At 28.8% G+C, this 22668-nt stretch overlaps 1 protein-coding gene across 1 annotated transcript in view; it reads right to left on the bottom strand.

Moving 5' to 3' along the window:
• LOC142340872 (uncharacterized) overlaps positions 1-22668 on the bottom strand; it is an 82598-nt gene that overhangs the window by 33598 nt on the left and 26332 nt on the right. The window lies entirely within an intron of this gene.

The raw sequence follows: 22668 nt of genomic DNA, 5'->3' as shown, positions 1-22668 counted from the left end.
AAAACTAACACAAAATTACTTTGAAAAACATCAATTTTGCACTAATAACATATGTATGAGTCATCAAAGGTCAATTGTAAATCATTTTTTTCCTCTTAGTGTACAAGTCCTAGAGAAAACTTTTACAAGGAAAAGTTGTTCCATTAGTGAAAACTAACACAAAATTATTTTGAAAAACATCAATTATGCACTAATAACATATGTATGAGTCATCAAAGGTCAATTTTAAATCAATTTTTTCCCTCTTAGTGTACAAGTCCTGGAGAAAAATTTGTGAAGGAAAAGTTGTTCCATTAGTGCAAAACTAACACAAATATACTTTAAAAAACATCAGTTATGCCCATATAACATATGTGTGAGTCATCAAAGGTCAATTGCACATGATTTTTTCCCTCTTAAAATACAAGTTCTAAAGAAAAATTACTTAAGGAAAAGTTGTTCCATTAGTGAAAACTAACACGAAAAAACCTTATAAAAGATCTATTTTGCTCTTATAACATATATATGAGTCATCAAAGGTCAACTGTAAATCATTTTTTCCTCTTAGTGTACAAGTCCTGGAGAAAAATTTGTGAAGGAAAAGTTGTTCTATTAGTGCAAAACTAACACAAATATACCTTAAAAAAACATCAGTTATGCCCATATAACATATGTTTGAGTCATCAAAGGTCAATTGCACATCATTTCTTTCCTCTTAAAATACAAGTTCTAAAGAAAAGTTTCTTAAGGAAAAGCTGTTCCATTAGTGAAAACTAACACAAATATACTTTAAAAAACATCAATTTTGCTCACTTAACATATGTATGAGTCATCAAAGGTCAATTGCACATCATTTTTTTCCTCTTAATGTACAAGTCCTGGAGAAAAATTTGTTAAGGAAAAGTTGTTCCATTAGTGAAAACTAACACCAAACTACTTTAAAAAACATCAGTTATGCTCATATAACATATGTATGAGTTATCAAAGGTCAATTGCATATCATTTTTTCCTCTTAATGTACAAGTCCTGGAGAAATATTTCCAAAGAAAAAGTTGTTCCATTAGTGAAAACTGACACAAATCTACTTTAAAAAACATCAATTTTGCTCACATAACATATACATGAGTCATCAAATGTGAAAGTACATCGTTTTTTCCCTCTTAATGTACAAGTCCTAGAGACAAATTTCTCAAGGAAAAGTTGTTCCATTAATGAAAACTAACACAGAACTACTTTGAAAAACATCAATTTTGCTCAACTAACATATATAGGAGTCATCAAAGGTCAATTGTACATCATTTTTTTTCCTCTTAATGTACAAGTCCTAGAGAAAAATTTCGTAAGCAAAAATTGTTCCATTAGTGAAAACTAACACATAACTACTTTACGAAACATCAATTTTGCTCACATAACATATATATGAGTCATCAAAGGTCAATTGTACATCATTTTCTGCCTCTTAATGTACAAGTTCTAGAGAAAAATTTCTTAAGGAAAAGTTGTTCCATTAGTGAAAACTAACACAAAATTATTTTAAAAGACATCAGTTATTCCCATATAACATATGTATGAGTCATCAAAGGTCAATTGCACATCATTTTTTCCTCTTAATGTACAAGTCCTGGAGAAAAATTTCTTCAGAAAAAGTTGTTCCATTAGTAAAATCTAACACAAAACTACTTTTAAAAACATCAATTTTGCTCACATAACATATACATGAGTCATCAAAGTTCAATTGTACATCATTTTCTTCCTCTTAATGTACAAGTCCTAGAGAAAAATTTCTTAAGGAAAAATTGTTCCATTAATGAAAATTAACACAAAATTACTTTGAAAAACATCAATTTTGCACTAATAACATATGTATGAGTCATCAAAGGTCAATTGTAAATCATTTTTTCCCTCTTAGTGTACAAGTCCTAGAGAAAAATTTCATAAGGAAAAGTTGTTCCATTAGTGAAAGCTAACATGAAGAAACCTTAAAAAACATCAATTTTGCTCTTATAACATAAATATGAGTCATCAAAGGTCAACTGTAAATCACTTTTTTCCTCTTAGTGTACAAGTCCTGGAGAAAAATTTGTGAAGGAAAAGTTGTTCCATTAGTGCAAAACTAACACAAATATACTTTAAAAAACATCAGTTATGCCCATATAACATATGTGTGAGTCATCAGAGGTCAATTGCACATCATATTTTCCCTCTTAAAATACAAGTTCTAAAGAAAAATTACTTAAGGAAAAGTTGTTCCATTAGTGAAAACTAACACAAAACTATTTTTAAAAAATATCAGTTTTGCCCATATAACATATGTATGAGTCATCAAAGGTCAATTGAACATCCTTTTATTTCCTCTTGATGTACAAGTCCTGGAGAAAAATTTGTTAAAGAAAAGCTGTTCCATTAGTGAAAACTAACACAAATATATTTTAGAAGACATCAATTTTGCTCACACAACATTTATATGAGTCATCAAAGGTCAATTGTATATCATTTTTTCCCTCTTAATGTACAAGTCCTGGAGAAAACTTTGTTAAGGAAAATTTGTTCCATTAGTGAAAACTAACACAAAACTACTTTGAAAAACATTAATTTTGCACTTATTACATATATAGGAGTCATCAAAGGTCAATTGTAAATCATTTTTCTCCTCTTAGTGTACAAGTCCTAGAGAATAGAGAAAAATTTCATCAGGAAAATTTGTTCCATTAGTGAAAACTAACACAAAAAAACCTTAAAACACATCAATTTTGCTCTTATAACATATATGTGAGTCATCAAAGGTCAATTGTAAACCATTTTTTTCCTCTTAATGTACAAGTCCTAGAGAAAAATTTCGTAAGGAGAAGTTGTTCCATTAGTGAAAACTAACACAAAACTACTTTGAAAAACATCAATTTTTTCTCACATAACATATATAGGAGTCATCAAAGGTCAATTGTACATAATTTTTTCCCTCTTAACGGACAAGTCCTAGAGAAAAATTTCTTAAGGAAAAGTTGTTCCATTAGTGAAAACTAACACAAAACTACTTTGAAAAACATCAGTTATGCCCATATAACATATGTGTGAGTCATCAAAGGTCAATTAAACATCGTTTTTTCCCTCTTAAAATACAAGTTCTAAAGAAAAATTTCTTAAGGAAAAGTTGTTCCATTAGTGAAAACCAACACAAAACTATTTTTCAAAAATATCAGTTTTGCCAATATATCATATGTATGATTCATCAAAGGTCAATTGAACATCCTTTTATTTCCTCTTGATGTACAAGTCCTGGAGAAAAATTTGTTAAAGAAAAGCTGTTCCATTAGTGAAAACTAACACAAATATATTTTAGAAGACATCAATTTTGCTCACACAACATTTATATGAGTCATCAAAGGTCAATTGTATATCATTTTTTCCCTCTTAATGTACAAGTCCTGGAGAAAACTTTGTTAAGGAAAATTTGTTCCATTAGTGAAAACTAACACAAAACTACTTTGAAAAACATTAATTTTGCACTTATAACATACATAGGAGTCATCAAAGGTCAATTGTAAATCATTTTTCTCCTCTTAGTGTACAAGTCCTAGAGAATAGAGAACAATTTCATCAGGAAAATTTGTTCCATTAGTGAAAACTAACACGAAAAAACCTTAAAACACATCAATTTTGCTCTTATAACATATATATGAGTCATCAAAGGTCAATTGTAAACCATTTTTTTCCTCTTAATGTACAAGTCCTAGAGAAAAATTTCTTAAGGAGAAGTTGTTCCATTAGTGAAAACTAACACAAAACTACTTTGAAAAACATCAATTTTGCACTAATAACATATGTATGAGTCATCAAATGTCAATTGTAAATCATTTTTTCCTCTTAGTGTACAAGTCCTAGAGAAAACTTTCACAAGGAAAAGTTGTTCCATTAGTGAAAACTAACACAAAACTATTTTTCAAAAATATCAGTTTTGCCAATATATCATATGTATGATTCATCAAAGGTCAATTGAACATCCTTTTATTTCCTCTTGATGTACAAGTCCTGGAGAAAAATTTGTTAAAGAAAAGCTGTTCCATTAGTGAAAACTAACACAAATATATTTTAGAAGACATCAATTTTGCTCACACAACATTTATATGAGTCGTCAAAGGTCAACTATACATCGTTTTTTCCCTCTTAATGTACAAGTCCTGGAGAAAACTTTGTTAAGGAAAATTTGTTCCATTAGTGAAAACTAACACAAAACTACTTTGAAAAACATTAATTTTTCACTTATAACATACATAGGAGTCATCAAAGGTCAATTGTAAATCATTTTTCACCTCTTAGTGTACAAGTCCTAGAGAATAGAGAAAAATTTCATCAGGAAAATTTGTTCCATTAGTAAAAACTAACACGAAAAAACCTTAAAACACATCAATTTTGCTCTTATAACATATATATGAGTCATCAAAGGTCAATTGTAAACCATTTTTTTCCTCTTAATGTACAAGTCCTAGAGAAAAATTTCTTAAGAAGAAGTTGTTCCATTAGTGAAAACTAACACAAAACTACTTTGAAAAACATCAATTTTGCTCACATAACATATATAGGAGTCATCAAAGGTCAGTTGTACATAATTTTTTCCCTCTTAACGTACAAGTCCTAGAGAAAAATTTCTTAAGGAAGAGTTGTTCCATTAGTGAAAACTAACACAAAACTACTTTGAAAAACATCAGTTATGCCCATATAACATATGTGTGAGTCATCAAAGGTCAATTAAACATCGTTTTTTCCCTCTTAAAATACAAGTTCTAAAGAAAAATTTCTTAAGGAAAAGTTGTTCCATTAGTGAAAACTAACACAAAACTACTTTGAAAAACATTAATTTTGCACTTTTAACATATATAGGAGTCATCAAAGGTCAATTGTAAATCATTTTTCTCCTCTAAGTGTACAAGTCCTAGAGAATAGAGAAAAATTTCATCAGGAAAATTTGTTCAATTAGTGAAAACTAACACGAAAAATCCTTAAAACACATCAATTTTGCTCTTATAACATATGTGTGAGTCATCAAAGGTCAATTAAACATCGTTTTTTCCCTCTTAAAATACAAGTTCTAAAGAAAAATTTCTTAAGGAAAAGTTGTTCCATTAGTGAAAACTAACACAAAACTATTTTTCAAAAATATCAGTTTTGCCACTATATCATATGTAAGATTCATCAAATGTCAATTGAACATCATTTTTTTCCTCTTGATGTACAGGTCCTGGAGAAAACTTTGTTAAGGAAAATTTGTTCCATTAGTGAAAACTAACACAAAACTACTTTGAAAAACATTAATTTTGCACTTATAACATATATAGGAGTCATCAAAGGTCAATTGTAAATCATTTTTCTCCTCTAAGTGTACAAGTCCTAGAGAATAGAGAAAAATTTCATCAGGAAAATTTGTTCAATTAGTGAAAACTAACACGAAAAAACCTTAAAACACATCAATTTTGCTCTTATAACATATATATGAGTCATCAAAGGTCAGTTGTAAACCATTTTTTTCCTCTTAATGTACAAGTCCTAGAGAAAAATTTCTTAAGGAGAAGTTGTTCCATTAGTGAAAACTAACACAAAACTACTTTGAAGAACAACAATTTTGCTCACATAACATATATAGGAGTCATCAAAGGTCAATTGTACATAATTTTTTCCCTCTTAACGTACAAGTCCTAGAGAAAAATTTCTTAAGGAAAAGTTGTTCCATTAGTGAAAACTAACACAAAACTACTTTGATAAACATCAGTTATGCCCATATAACATATGTGTGAGTCATCAAAGGTCAATTAAACATCGTTTTTTCCCTCTTAACATACAAGTTCCACTGAAAAATTTCTTAAGGAAAAGTCGTTCCATTAGTGAAAACTAACACAAAACTATTTTTTAAAAAATATCAGTTTTGCCCATATAACATATGTATGAGTCATCAAAGGTCAATTGAACATCATTTTTTTCCTCTTGATGTACAAGTCCTGGAGAAAAATTTGTAAAGGAAAAGCTGTTTCATTAGTGAAAACTAACACAAATGCATTTTAAAAAACATCAATTTTGCTCACATAACATGTATATGAGTGATCAAAGGTCAATTGTACATCATTTTTTCCCTCTTAATGTACAAGTCCTGGAGAAAAATTTGTTAAGGAAAAGCTGTTCCATTAGTGGAAACTAACACAAATATACTTTAAAAACATCAATTTTGCTCACATAACATATATATGAGTCATCAAAGGTCAATTGCACATCATTTTTTTCCTCTTAGTGTACAAGTCCTGGAGAAAAATTTGTTAAGGAAAAGTTGTTCCATTAGTGGAAACTAACACAAAACTACTTTAAAAAACATCAGTTATGCCCATATAACAAATGTATGAGACATCAAACGTCAATTGAACATCATTTTATTTACTCTTGATGTACAAGTCCTGGAGAAAAATTTGTTAATGAAAAGCTGTTCCATTATTGAAAACCAACGCAAAACTACTTTAAAAAACATCAATTTTGCTCAGATAACATGTGTATGAGTCATCAAAGTCAATTGCACATCATTTTTTTCCTCTTTATGTACAAGTCCTAGAGAAAAATTTCTTCAGGAAAAGTTGTTCCATTAGTGAACCCTAACATAAATATTTTTTACAAGACATCAATTTTGCTCACACAACATATATATGAGTCATCCAGATCAATTGTACATCATTTTTTCCCTCGTAATGTACAAGTCCTGGAGAAAAATTTGTTAAGGAAAAGCTGTTCCATTAGTTCAAAACTAACACAAAACTACTTTAAAAAACATCATTTTGCGAGTCATCAAAGGTCAACTGTACATCTTTTCTTCCCTCTTAATGTACAAGTTCTAGAGAAAAATTTCTAAAGGAAAAGTTGCTCCATTAGTGAAAACTAACATAAATATATTTTAAAAGACATCAATTTTGCTCACACAACATGTATATGAGTCATCAAAGGTCAATTTTACATCATTTTTCCCCTCTTAATGTACAAGTCCTGGAGAAAAATTTGTCAGGGAAAAGTTGTTCCATTAGTTCAAAACTAACACAAAACTACTTTAAAAAACATCAATTTTGCTTACATAACATATTCAAGAGTCATCAAAGGTCAACTGTACATCGTTTTTTCCCTCTTAATGTACAAGTTCTAGAGACAAATTTCTCAAGGAAAACTTGTTCCATTAATGAAAACTAACAGAAAACTACTTTCGAAAACATCAATTTTGCTCACCTAACATATATATGAGTCATCAAAGGTCAATTGAGCATCATTTTATTTCCTCTTGATGTACAAGTCCTGGAGAAAAATTTTTTAGGGAAAAGCTGTTCCATTAGTGAAAACTAACACAAAACTACTATAAAAAACATCAATTTTGCTCAGATAACATATGTATGAGTCATCAAAGTCAATTGCACATCATTTTTTGCCTCTTAATGTACAAGTCCTAGAGAAAAATTTCTTAAGGAAAAGTTCTTCCATTAGTGAAAACTAACACAAATATACTTTGAAAACATCAATTTTGGTCATATAACATTTGTATGAGTCATCAAAGGTCAATTGCACATCATTTTTTCCTCTTAATGTACAAGTCCTAGAGAAAAATTTCTTGAGGAAAAGTTGTTCCATTAGTGAAAACTAACACAAAAGTACTTTAAAAAACATCAATTTTGCTCACATAACATATATATGAGTCATCAAAGGTCAATTGAACATCATTTTGTTTCCTCTTGATGTACAAGTCCTGGAGAAAAATTTGTTTAGGAAAAATTGTTCCATTAGTGAAAACTAACACGAAACTATTTTAAAAAACATCAGTTATGCCCATATAACATATGTATGAGTAATCAAAGGTTAATTGCACATCATTTTTTTCCTCTTAATGTACAAGTCATAGAGAAAAATTTCTTAATGAAAATTTCTTCCATTAGTGAAAACTAACACAAATATACTTTAAAAAACATTAATTTTGCTCATATAACATTTGTATGAGTCATCAAAGGGCAATTGCACATCAATTTTTTCCTCTTAATGTACAAGTCCTAGAGAAAAATTTCCTAAGGAAAAGTTGTTCCATTAGTGAAAACTAACACAAAATAACTTTAAAAAACATCAATTTTGCTCACATAACATATATATGAGTCGTCAAAGGTCAACTATACATCGTTTTTTCCCTCTTAATGAACAAGCCCTAGAGAAAAATTTCTTAAGGAAAAAATGTTTCTTTAGTGAAAACTAACATAAATATTTTTTAAAAGACATCAATTTTGCTCACACAACATGTATATGAGTAATCAAAGGTCAATTGTACATCATTTTTCCCCTCTTAATGTAAAAGTCCTGGAGAAGAATTTGTCAGGGAAAAGTTGTTCTATTAGTTCAAAACTAACACAAAAACTACTTTAAAAACATCAATTTTGCTCACATAACATATACAAGAGGCATCAAAGGTCAACTGTACATCGTTTTTTCCTCTTAATGTACAAGTTCTAGAGACAAATTTCTCAAGGAAAAGTTGTTCCATTAATGAAAAGTAACAGAAAACTACTTTGAAAAACATCAATTTTGCTTAACTAACATATATGGGAGTCATCAGAGGTCAATTGTACATCATTTTTTTCCTCTTAATGAACAAGTCCTAGAGAAAAATTTCTTAAGGAAAAGTTGTTCCATTAGTGAAAACTAACACAAAATTACTTTAAAAAACATCAATTTTGCTCACATAACATATATATGAGTCATCAAAGGTCAATTGAGCATCATTTTATTTCCTCTTGATGTACAATTCCTGGAGAAAAATTTTTTGGGGAAAAGCTGTTCCATTAATGAAAACTAACATAAAACTACTTTAAAAAACATCAATTTTGCTCAGATAACATATGTATGAAACATCAAAGTCAATTGCACATCATTTTTTGCCTCTTAATGTACAAGTACCAGAGAAAAATTTCTTAAGGAAAAGTTCTTCCATTAGTGAAAACTAACACAAATATACTTTGAAAACATCAATTTTGCTCATATAACATTTGTATGAGTCATCAAAGGTTAATTGCACATCATTTTTTTCCTCTTATTGTACAACTCCTAGAGAAAAATTTCTTAGGGAAAATTTGTTCACAAAAGTACTTTAAAAAACATCAATTTTGCTCAAATAACAAATATATGAGTGATCAAAGGTCAATTGAACATCATTTTATTTCCTCTTGATGTACAAGTCCCAGAGAAAAATTTCTTAAGGAAAAGTTGTTTCATTAGTGAAAACTAACACAAAATTACTTTGAAAAACATCAATTTTGCACTAATAACATATGTATGAGTCATCAAAGGTCAATTGCACATCATTTTGTTCCTCTTATTGTACAACTCCTAGAGAAAAATTTCTTAAGGAAAATTTGTTCACAAAAGTACTTTAAAAAACATCAATTTTGCTCAAATAACATATATATATGAGTCATCAAAGGTCAATTGTACATCATTTTCTTCCTCTTAATGTACAAGTCCCAGAGAAAAATTTCTTAAGGAAAAGTTGTTTCATTAGTGAAAACTAACACAAAATTACTTTGAAAAACATCAATTTTGCACTAATAACATATGTATGAGTCATCAAAGGTCAATTGCACATCATTTTTTTCCTCTTAATGTACAAGTCCCAGAGAAAAATTTCTTAAGGAAAAGTTGTTTCATTAGTGAAAACTAACACAAAATTAATTTGAAAAACATCAATTTTGCACTAATAACATATGTATGAGTCATCAAAGGTCAATTGCACATCATTTTTTTCCTCTTATTGTACAACTCCTAGAGAAAAATTTCTTAAGGAAAATTTGTTCACAAAAGTACTTTAAAAAACATCAATTTTGCTCAAATAACATATGTATGAGTAATCAAAGGTCAATTGCACATCATTTTTTCCTCTTAATGTACAAGTCCTAGAGAAAAATTTCTTAAGGAAAAGTTCTTCCATTATTGAAAACTAACACAAGTATACTTTAAAAAACATCAAATTTGCTCACATAACATATGTATGAGTCATCAAATGTCAGTTGCACATCATTTTTTTCCTCTTAATCTACAAGTCCTAGAGAAAAATTTCTTAAGGAAAAGTTCTTCCATTATTGAAAACTAACACAAGTATACTTTAAAAAACATCAATTTTGCTCATATAACATTTGTATGAATCATCAAAGGGCAATTGCACATCATTTTTTCCTCTTAATGTACAAGTCCTAGAGAAAAATTTCTTAAGGAAAAGTTGTTCCATTTGTGAAAACTAACACAAAATTACTTTAAAAGACATCAATTTTGCGCACATAACATATATATGAGTCATCAAAGGTCAATTGAACATCATTTTATTTCCTCTTGATGTACAAGTCTTGGAGAAAAATTTGTTAAAGAAAAGCTGTCCCATTGGTGAAAACTGACACAAAACTACTTTAAAAAATATCAATTTTGCTCACATAACATATATAAGTCATCAAAGGTCATTTGTACATCATTTTTTTCCTCTTAATGTACAAGTCCTAGAGAAAAATTTCATCAGGAAAAGTTGTTCCATTAGTGAAAACTAACACGAAATTACTTTTAAAAACATCAATTTTGCTCACATAACATATACAAGAGTCATCAAAGGTCATTTGTACAACGTTTTATCCCTCTTAATGTACAAGTTCTAGAGACAAATTTCTCAAGAAAAAATTGTTCCATTAATGAAAACTAACACAAAAGTACTTTGAAAAACATCAATTTTGCTCAACTAACATATATAGGAGTCAACATAGGTCAATTGTACATCTTTTTTTTCCTCTCAATGTACAAGTCCTAGAGAAAAATTTCTTAAGGAAAAGTTGTTCCATTAGTGAAAACTAACACAAAATTACTTTTAAAAACATCAATTTTGCTCTTATCCCATATACATGAGTCATCAAAGGTCAATTGTAAATCATTTTTTCCTCTCAATGTACAAGTCCTAGAGAAAAATTTCTTAAGGAAAAGTTGTTCCATTAGTGAAAACTAACACAAAATTACTTTTAAAAACATCAATTTTGCTCACATAACATATACAAGAGTCATCAAAGGTCATTTGTACAACGTTTTATCCCTCTTAATGTACAAGTTCTAGAGACAAATTTCTCAAGAAAAAATTGTTCCATTAATGAAAACTAACACAAAAGTACTTTGAAAAACATCAATTTTGCTCAACTAACATATATAGGAGTCAACATAGGTCAATTGTACATCATTTTTTTCCTCTTAATGTACAAGTCCTAGAGAAAAATTTCTTAAGGAGAAGTTGTTCCATTAGTGAAAACTAACACAAAATTACTTTACAAAACATCAATTTTGCTCACATAACATATATATGAGTCATCAAAGGTCAATTGAGCATCATTTTATTTCCTCTTGATGTACAAGTCCTGGAGAAAAATTTTTTAGGGACAAGCTGTTCCATTAGTGAAAACTAACACAAACATACTTTAAAAAACATTAATTTTGCTCAGATAACATATGTATGAGTCATCAAAGTCAATTGCACATCAATTTTTGCCTCTTAATGTACAAGTCCTAGAGAAAAATTTCTTAAGGAAAAGTTCTTCCATTAGTGAAAACTAACACAAATATACTTTAAAAAACATCAATTTTGAACATATAACATTTGTTTGAGTCATCAAAGTTCAATTGCACATCATTTTTTTCCTCTTAATGTTCAAGTCCTGGAGAAAAATTTGTTTAGGAAAAGTTGTTCCATTAGTGAAAACTAACACAAATATACTTTAAAAAACATCAATTTTGCTCATATAACAGTTGTATGAGTCATCGAAGTTCAATTGCACATCATTTTTTTCCTCTTGATGTACAAGTCCTGGAGAAAAATTTGTTAAGGAAAAAGTTCTTCCATTAGTGAAAACTAACACAAATATATTTTAAAAAACATCAATTTTGATCATATAACATTTGTATGAGTCATCAAGGTCAATTTCACATCATTTTTTTCCTGTTAATGTACAAGACCTAGAGAAAAATTTCATCAGGAAAAGTTGTTCCATTAGTGAAAACTAACACGAAAAAACTTTAAAACATCAATTTTGCTTTTATAACATATATTTGAGTCATCAAAGGTCAATTGTAAATCATTTTTTCCTTCTTAATGTACAAGTCTTAGATAAAAATTTCTTAAGGAAAAGTTGTTCCATTAGTGAAAACTAACAGAAAACTATTTTAAAAAACATCAGTTATGCCCATATAGCATATGTATGAGTCATCAAAGGTCAATTGCACATCATTTTTTCCTCTTAATGTACAAGTCCGGGAAAAAAATTTCTTAAGAAAAAGTTGTTCCATTAGTGAAAACTAACACAAAACTATTTTAAAAAACATCAATTTTGCTCAAATAACATATATAAGAGTCAACATAGGTCAATTGTACATCATTTTTTTCCTCTTAATGTACAAGTCCTAGAGAAAAATTTCTTAAGGAAAAGTTGTTCCATTAGTGAAAACTAACACAAAATTACTTTACAAAACATCAATTTTGCTCACATAACATATATATGAGTCATCAAAGGTCAATTGAGCATCATTTTATTTCCTCTTGATGTACAAGTCCTGGAGAAAAATTTTTTAGGGACAGGCTGTTCCATTAGTGAAAACTAACACAAATATACTTTAAAAAACATCAATTTTGCTCAGATAACATATGTATGAGTCATCAAAGTCAATTGCGCATCAATTTTTGCCTCTTAATGTACAAGTCCTAGAGAAAAATTTCTTAAGGAAAAGTTCTTCCATTAGTGAAAACTAACACAAATATACTTTAAAAACATCAATTTTGCTCATATAACATTTGTTTGAGTCATCAAAGTTCAATTGCACATCATTTTTTTCCTCTTAATGTACAAGTCCTGGAGAAAAATGTGTTTAGGAAAAGTTGTTCCATTAGTGAAAACTAACACAAATATACTTTAAAAAACATCAATTTTGCTCATATAACAGTTGTATGAGTCATCGAAGTTCAATTGCACATCATTTTTTTCCTCTTGATGTACAAGTCCTGGAGAAAAATTTGTTAAGGAAAAGTTCTTTCATTAGTGAAAACTAACACAAATATACTTTAAAAACATCAATTTTGATCATATCACATTTGTATGAGTCATCAAAGGTCAATTTCACATCATTTTTTTCCTGTTAATGTACAAGACCTAGAGAAAAATTTCATCAGGAAAAGTTGTTCCATTAGTGAAAACTAACACGAAAAAACTTTAAAACATCAATTTTGCTTTTATAACATATATTTGAGTCATCAAAGGTCAATTCTAAATCATTTTTTCCCTCTTAATGTACAAGTCTCAGATAAAAATTTCTTAAGGAAAAGTTGTTCCATTAGTGAAAACTAACAGAAAACTATTTTAAAAAACATCAGTTATGCCCATATAACATATGTATGAGTCATCAAAGGTCAATTGCCCATCATTTTTTCCTCTTAAAGTACAAGTCCGGGAGAAAAATTTCTTAAGAAAAAGTTGTTCCAATAGTGAAAACTAACACAAAACTATTTTAAAAAACATCAATTTTATTCAAATAACATATACATGAGTGATCAAAGGTCAACTGTACATCGTTTTTTCCCTCCTAATGTTTAACTCCTAGAGACAAATTTCTCAAGAAAAAGTTGTCCCATTAATGAAAACTTACACAAAACTTCTTTGAAAAACATCAATTTTGCTCAACTAACATATATAGGAGTCATCAAATGTCAATTGTACATCATTTTTTTCCTCTTAATGTACAAGTCCTAGAGAAAAATTTCTTAAGGAAAAGTTGTCCCATTAGTGAAAACTAACACAAACTACTTTAAAAAACATCAATTTTGCTCACATAACATATATAAGTCATCAAAGGTCAATTGTACATCATTTTTTTCTTCTTAATGTACAAGTCATAGAGAAAAATTTCTTAAGGAAAAGTTGTTCCATTAGTGAAAACTAACACAAAATTACTTTACAAAACATCAATTTTGCTCACATAACATATATATGAGTCATTAAAGGTCAATTGAGCATCATTTTATTTCCTCTTGATGTAAAGTCCCGGAGAAAAATTTTTTAGGGACAAGCTGTTCCATTAGTGAAAACTAACACAAATATACTTTTAAAAACATCAATTTTGCTCAGATAACATATGTATGAGTCATCAAAGTCAATTGCACATCATTTTTTGCCTCTTAATGTACAAGTCCTAGAGAAAATTGTCTTAAGGAAAAGTTCTTCCATTAGTGAAAACTAACACAAATATACTTTAAAAACATTAAGTTTGCTCATATAACATTTGTTTGAGTCATCAAAGTTCAATTGCACATCATTTTTTCCTCTTAATGTACAAGTCCTGGAGAAAAATTTGTTTAGGAAAAGTTGTTCCATTAGTGAAAACTAACACAAATATACTTTAAAAACATCAATTTTGCTCATATAACAGTTGTATGAGTCATCGAAGGTCAATTGCACATCATTTTTTTCCTCTTGATGTACAAGTCCTTGAGAAAAATTTGTTAAGGAAAAGTTCTTCCATTAGTGAAAACTAACACAAATATACTTTTAAAAAACATCAATTTTGATCATATAACATTTGTATGAGTCATCAAAGGTCAATCGCACATCATTTTTTTCCTGTTAATGTACACGACCTAGAGAAAAATTTCATCAGGAAAAGTTGTTCCATTAGTGAAAACTAACACAAAATTACTTTACAAAACATCAATTTTGCTCACTTAACAGATATATGAGTCATCAAAGGTCAATTGAGCATCATTTTTTTTTCCTCTTGATGTACAAGTCCTGGAGAAAATTTTTTTAGGGACAAGCTGTTCCATTAGTGAAAACTAACACAAATATACTTTAAAAAACATCAATTTTGCTCAGATAACATATGTATGAGTCATCAAAGTCAATTGCACATCATTTTTTGCCGCTTAATGTTCAAGTCCTAGAGAAAAATTTCTTAAGGAAAAGTTCTTCCATTAGTGAAAACTAACACAAATATACTTTAAAAACATCAATTTTGCTCATATAACATTTGTTTGAGTCATCAAAGTTCAATTGCACATCATTTTTTTCCTCTTAATGTACAAGTCCTGGAGAAAAATTTATTTAGGAAAAGTTGTTCCATTAGTGAAAACTAACACAAATATACTTTAAAAACATCAATTTTGCTCATAAAACAGTTGTATGAGTCATCGAAGGTCAATTGCACATCATTTTTTCCTCTTGATGTACAAGTCCTGGAGAAAAATTTGTTAAGGTAAAGTTCTTCCATTAGTGAAAACTAACACAAATATACTTTAAAAACATCAATTTTGCTCATATAACAATTGTTTGAGTCATCAAAGTTCAATTGCACATCATTTTTTCCCTCTTAATGTACAAGTCCTGGAGAAAAATTTGTTTAGGAAAAGTTGTTCCATTAGTAAAAACTAACACAAATATACTTTAAAAAACATCAATTTTGCTCAGATATCATATGTATGAGTCATCAAAGTCAATTGCACATCATTTTTTTCCTCTTAATGTACAAGTCCTTGAGAAAAATTTGTTAAGGAAAAGTTCTTCCATTAGTGAAAACTAACACAAATATACTTATAAAAAACATCAATTTTGATCATATAACATTTGTATGAGTCATCAAAGGTCAATTGCACATCATTTTTTTCCTGTTAATGTACACGACCTAGAGAAAAATTTCATCAGGAAAAGTTGTTCCTTTAGTGAAAACTAACACAAAATTACTTTACAAAACATCAATTTTGCTCACATAACATATATATGAGTCATCAAAGGTCAATTGAGCATCATTTTTTTCCTCTTGATGTACAAGTCCTGGAGAAAATTTTTTTAGGGACAAGTTGTTCCATTAGTGAAAACTAACACAAATTTACTTTAAAAAACATCAATTTTGCTCAGATAACATATGTATGAGTCATCAAAGTCAATTGCACATCATTTTTTGCCGCTTAATGTTCAAGTCCTAGAGAAAAATTTCTTAAGGAAAAGTTCTTCCGTTAGTGAAAACTAACACAAATATACTTTAAAAACATCAATTTTGCTCATATAACATTTGTTTGAATCATCAAAGTTCAATTGCACATCATTTTTTTCCTCTTGATGTACAAGTCCTGGAGAAAAATTTGTTAAGGTAAAGTTCTTCCATTAGTGAAAACTAACACAAATATACTTTAAAAACATCAATTTTGCTCATAAAACAGTTGTATGAGTCATCGAAGGTCAATTGCACATCATTTTTTTCCTCTTGATGTACAAGTCCTGGAGAAAAATTTGTTAAGGTAAAGTTCTTCCATTAGTGAAAACTAACACAAATATACTTTAAAAACATCAATTTTGCTCATATAACAATTGTTTGAGTCATCAAAGTTCAATTGCACATCATTTTTTCCCTCTTAATGTACAAGTCCTGGAGAAAAATTTGTTTAGGAAAAGTTGTTCCATTAGTAAAAACTAACACAAATATACTTTAAAAAACATCAATTTTGCTCAGATATCATATGTATGAGTCATCAAAGTCAATTGCACATCATTTTTTTCCTCTTAATGTACAAGTCCTTGAGAAAAATTTGTTAAGGAAAAGTTCTTCCATTAGTGAAAACTAACACAAATATACTTTTAAAAAACATCAATTTTGATCATATAACATTTGTATGAGTCATCAAAGGTCAATTGCACATCATTTTTTTCCTGTTAATGTACACGACCTAGAGAAAAATTTCATCAGGAAAAGTTGTTCCTTTAGTGAAAACTAACACAAAATTACTTTACAAAACATCAATTTTGCTCACATAACATATATATGAGTCATCAAAGGTCAATTGAGCATCATTTTTTTCCTCTTGATGTACAACTCCTGGAGAAAATTTTTTTAGGGACAAGTTGTTCCATTAGTGAAAACTAACACAAATTTACTTTAAAAAACATCAATTTTGCTCAGATAACATATGTATGAGTCATCAAAGTCAATTGCACATCATTTTTTGCCGCTTAATGTTCAAGTCCTAGAGAAAAATTTCTTAAGGAAAAGTTCTTCCATTAGTGAAAACTAACACAAATATACTTTAAAAACATCAATTTTGCTCATATAACATTTGTTTGAATCATCAAAGTTCAATTGCACATCATTTTTTTTCCTCTTAATGTAAAAGTCCTGGAGAAAAATTCATTTAGGAAAAGTTGTTCCATTAGTGAAAACTAACACAAATATACTTTAAAAACATCAATTTTGCTCATAAAACAGTTGTATGAGTCATCGAAGGTCAATTGCACATCATTTTTTTCCTCTTGATGTACAAGTCCTGGAGAAAAATTTGTTAAGGTAAAGTTCTTCCATTAGTGAAAACTAACACAAATATACTTTAAAAACATCAATTTTGCTCATATAACAATTGTTTGAGTCATCAAAGTTCAATTGCACATCATTTTTTCCCTCTTAATGTACAAGTCCTGGAGAAAAATTTGTTTAGGAAAAGTTGTTCCATTAGTAAAAACTAACACAAATATACTTTAAAAAACATCAATTTTGCTCAGATAACATATGTATGAGTCATCAAAGTCAATTGCACATCATTTTTTGCCTCTTAATGTACAAGTCCTGGAGAAAAATTTGTTTAGGAAAAGTTGTTCCATTAGTAAAAACTAACACAAATATACTTTAAAAACATCAATTTTGCTCACATAACATATATATGAGTCATCAAAGGTCAATTGAGCATCATTTTTTTCCTCTTGATGTACAAGTCCTGGAGAAAATTTTTTTAGGGACAAGCTGTTCCATTAGTGAAAACTAACACAAATATACTTTAAAAAACATCAATTTTGCTCAGATAACATATGTATGAGTCATCAAAGTCAATTGCACATCATTTTTTGCCGCTTAATGTACAAGTCTTAGAGAAAAATTTCTTAAGGAAAAGTTCTTCCATTAGTGAAAACTAACACAAATATACTTTAAAAACATCAATTTTGCTCATATAACAATTGTTTGAGTCTTCAAAGTTCAATTGCACATCATTTTTTCCCTCTTAATGTACAAGTCCTGGAGAAAAATTTGTTTAGGAAAAGTTGTTCCATTAGTAAAAACTAACACAAATATACTTTAAAAAACATCAATTTTGCTCACATAACATATATATGAGTCATCAAAGGTCAATTGAGCATCATTTTTTTTCCTCTTGATGTACAAGTCCTGGAGAAAATTTTTTTAGGGACAAGCTGTTCCATTAGTGAAAACTAACACAAATATACTTTAAAAAACATCAATTTTGCTCAGATAACATAAGTATGAGTCATCAAAGTCAATTGCACATCATTTTTTGCCGCTTAATGTACAAGTCCTAGAGAAAAATTTCTTAAGGAAAAGTTCTTCCATTAGTGAAAACTAACACAAATATACTTTAAAAACATCAATTTTGCTCATATAACATTTGTTTGAGTCATCAAAGTTCAATTGCACATCATTTTTTTCCTCTTAATGTACAAGTCCTGGAGAAAAATTTGTTTAGGAAAAGTTGTTCCATTAGTGAAAACTAACACAAATATACTTTAAAAACATCAATTTTGCTCATAAAACAGTTGTATGAGTCATCGAAGGTCAATTGCACATCATTTTTTTCCTCTTGATGTACAAGTCCTGGAGAAAAATTTGTTAAGGTAAAGTTCTTCCATTAGTGAAAACTAACACAAATATACTTTAAAAACATCAATTTTGCTCATATAACAATTGTTTGAGTCATCAAAGTTCAATTGCACATCATTTTTTCCCTCATAATGTACAAGTCCTGGGGAAAAATTTGTTTAGGAAAAGTTGTTCCATTAGTAAAAACTAACACAAATATACTTTAAAAACATCAATTTTGCTCATATAACAATTGTTTGAGTCATCAAAGTTCAATTGCACATCATTTTTTCCCTCTTAATATACAAGTCCTGGAGAAAAATTTGTTTAGGAAAAGTTGTTCCATTAGTAAAAACTAACACAAATATACTTTAAAAAACATCAATTTTGCTCACATAACATATATATGAGTCATCAAAGGTCAATTGAGCATCATTTTTTTCCTCTTGATGTACAAGTCCTGGAGAAAACTTTTTTAAGGACAAGCTGTTCCATTAGTAAAAACTAACACAAATATACTTTAAAAAACATCAATTTTGCTCAGATAACATATGTATGAGTCATCAAAGTCAATTGCACATCATTTTTTGCCGCTTAATGTACAGGTCCTAGAGAAAAATTTCTTAAGGAAAAGTTCTTCCATTAGTGAAAACTAACACAAATATACTTTAAAAACATCAATTTTGCTCATATAACATTTGTTTGAGTCATCAAAGTTCAATTGCACATCATTTTTTCCCTCTTAATGTACAAGTCCTGGAGAAAAATTTGTTTAGGAAAAGTTGTTCCATTAGTAAGAACTAACACAAATATACTTTAAAAAACATCAATTTTGCTCACATAACATATATATGAGTCATCAAAGGTCAATTGAGCATCATTTTTTTTCCTCTTGATGTACAAGTCCTGGAGAAAATTTTTTTAGGGACAAGCTGTTCCATTAGTGAAAACTAACACAAATATACTTTAAAAAACATCAATTTTGCTCAGATAACATAAGTATGAGTCATCAAAGTCAATTGCACATCATTTTTTGCCGCTTAATGTACAAGTCCTAGAGAAAAATTTCTTAAGGAAAAGTTCTTCCATTAGTGAAAACTAACACAAATATACTTTAAAAACATCAATTTTGCTCATATAACATTTGTTTGAGTCATCAAAGTTCAATTGCACATCATTTTTTTCCTCTTAATGTACAAGTCCTGGAGAAAAATTTGTTTAGGAAAAGTTGTTCCATTAGTGAAAACTAACACAAATATACTTTAAAAACATCAATTTTGCTCATAAAACAGTTGTATGAGTCATCGAAGGTCAATTGCACATCATTTTTTTCCTCTTGATGTACAAGTCCTTGAGAAAAATTTGTTAAGGTAAAGTTCTTCCATTAGTGAAAACTAACACAAATATACTTTAAAAACATCAATTTTGCTCATATAACAATTGTTTGAGTCATCAAAGTTCAATTGCACATCATTTTTTCCCTCTTAATGTACAAGTCCTGGGGAAAAATTTGTTTAGGAAAAGTTGTTCCATTAGTAAAAACTAACACAAATATACTTTAAAAACATCAATTTTGCTCATATAACAATTGTTTGAGTCATCAAAGTTCAATTGCACATCATTTTTTCCCTCTTAATGTACAAGTCCTGGAGAAAAATTTGTTTAGGAAAAGTTGTTCCATTAGTAAAAACTAACACAAATATACTTTAAAAAACATCAATTTTGCTCACATAACATATATATGAGTCATCAAAGGTCAATTGAGCATCATTTTTTCCTCTTGATGTACAAGTCCTGGAGAAAACTTTTTTAAGGACAAGCTGTTCCATTAGTAAAAACTAACACAAATATACTTTAAAAAACATCAATTTTGCTCAGATAACATATGTATGAGTCATCAAAGTCAATTGCACATCATTTTTTGCCGCTTAATGTACAGGTCCTAGAGAAAAATTTCTTAAGGAAAAGTTCTTCCATTAGTGAAAACTAACACAAATATACTTTAAAAACATCAATTTTGCTCATAAAACATTTGTTTGAGTCATCAAAGTTCAATTGCACATCATTTTTTTCCTCTTAATGTACAAGTCCTGGAGAAAATTTTTTTAGGGACAAGCTGTTCCATTAGTGAAAAATAACACAAATATACATTAAAAAACATCAATTTTGCTCAGATAACATATGTATGAGTCATCAAAGTCAATTGCACATCTTTTTTTGCCGCTTAATGTACAAGTCCTAGAGAAAAATTTCTTAAGGAAAAGTTCTTCCATTAGTGAAAACTAACACAAATATACTTTAGAAACATCAATTTTGCTCATATAACAATTGTTTGAGTCTTCAAAGTTCAATTGCACATCATTTTTTCCCTCTTATTGTACAAGTCCTGGAGAAAAATTGGTTTAGGAAAAGTTGTTCCATTAGTGAAAACTAACACAAATATACTTTAAAAAACATCAATTTTGCTCACATAACATATATATGAGTCATCAAAGGTCAATTGAGCATCATTTTTTTTCCTCTTAATGTACAAGTCCTGGAGAAAATTTTTTTAGGGACAAGCTGTTCCATTAGTGAAAACTAACACAAATATACTTTAAAAAACATCAATTTTGCTCAGATAACATATGTATGAGTCATCAAAGTCAATTGCACATCTTTTTTTGCCGCTTAATGTACAAGTCCTAGAGAAAAATTTCTTAAGGAAAAGTTCTTCCATTAGTGAAAACTAACACAAATATACTTTAAAAACATCAATTTTGCTCATATAACAATTGTTTGAGTCTTCAAAGTTCAATTGCACATCATTTTTTCCCTCTTATTGTACAAGTCCTAGAGAAAAATTTCTTAAGGAAAAGTTCTTCCATTAGTGAAAACTAACACAAATATACTTTAAAAACATCAATTTTGCTCATATAACAATTGTTTGAGTCTTCAAAGTTCAATTGCACATCATTTTTTCCCTCTTATTGTACAAGTCCTGGAGAAAAATTTGTTTAGGAAAAGTTGTTCCATTAGTGAAAACTAACACAAATATACTTTAAAAACATCAATTTTGCTCATAAAACAGTTGTATGAGTCATCGAAGGTCAATTGCACATCATTTTTTTCCTCTTGATGTACAAGTCCTGGAGAAAAATTTGTTAAGGTAAAGTTCTTCCATTAGTGAAAACTAACACAAATATACTTTAAAAACATCAATTTTGCTCATATAACAATTGTTTGAGTCATCAAAGTTCAATTGCACATCATTTTTTCCCTCTTAATGTACAAGTCCTGGAGATAAATTTGTTTAGGAAAAGTTGTTCCATTAGTAAAAACTAACACAAATATACTTTCAAAACATTAATTTTGCTCAGATAACATATGTATGAGGCATCAAAGTCAATTGCACATCATTTTTTGCCTCTTAATGTACAAGTCCTGGAGAAAAATTTGTTTAGGAAAAGTTGTTCCATTAGTAAAAACTAACACAAATATACTTTAAAAACATCAATTTTGCACATATAACAATTGTTTGAGTCATCAAAGTTCAATTGCACATCATTTTTTCCCTCTTAATGTACAAGTCCTGGAGAAAAATTTGTTTAGGAAAAGTTGTTCCATTAGTAAAAACTAACACAAATATACTTTAAAAAACATCGATTTTGCTCACATAACATATATATGAGTCATCAAAGGTCAATTGAGCATCATTTTTTTCCTCTTGATGTACAAGTCCTGGAGAAAATTTTTTAAAGGACAAGCTGTTCCATTAGTGAAAACTAACACAAATATACTTTAAAAAACATCAATTTTGCTCAGATAACATATGTATGAGTCATCAAAGTCAATTGCACATCATTTTTTGCCGCTTAATGTACAGGTCCTAGAGAAAAATTTCTTAAGGAAAAGTTCTTCCATTAGTGAAAACTAACACAAATATACTTTAAAAACATCAATTTTGCTCATATAACATTTGTTTGAGTCATCAAAGTTCAATTGCACATCATTTTTTTCCTCTTA

Source organism: Convolutriloba macropyga, chromosome 6, assembly GCF_964194025.1.
Source record: "Convolutriloba macropyga chromosome 6, txConMacr16.3, whole genome shotgun sequence".
Taxonomy (NCBI): Eukaryota; Metazoa; Xenacoelomorpha; order Acoela; family Convolutidae; genus Convolutriloba; species Convolutriloba macropyga.
This window is presented reverse-complemented; position numbering and strand designations above follow the sequence as displayed.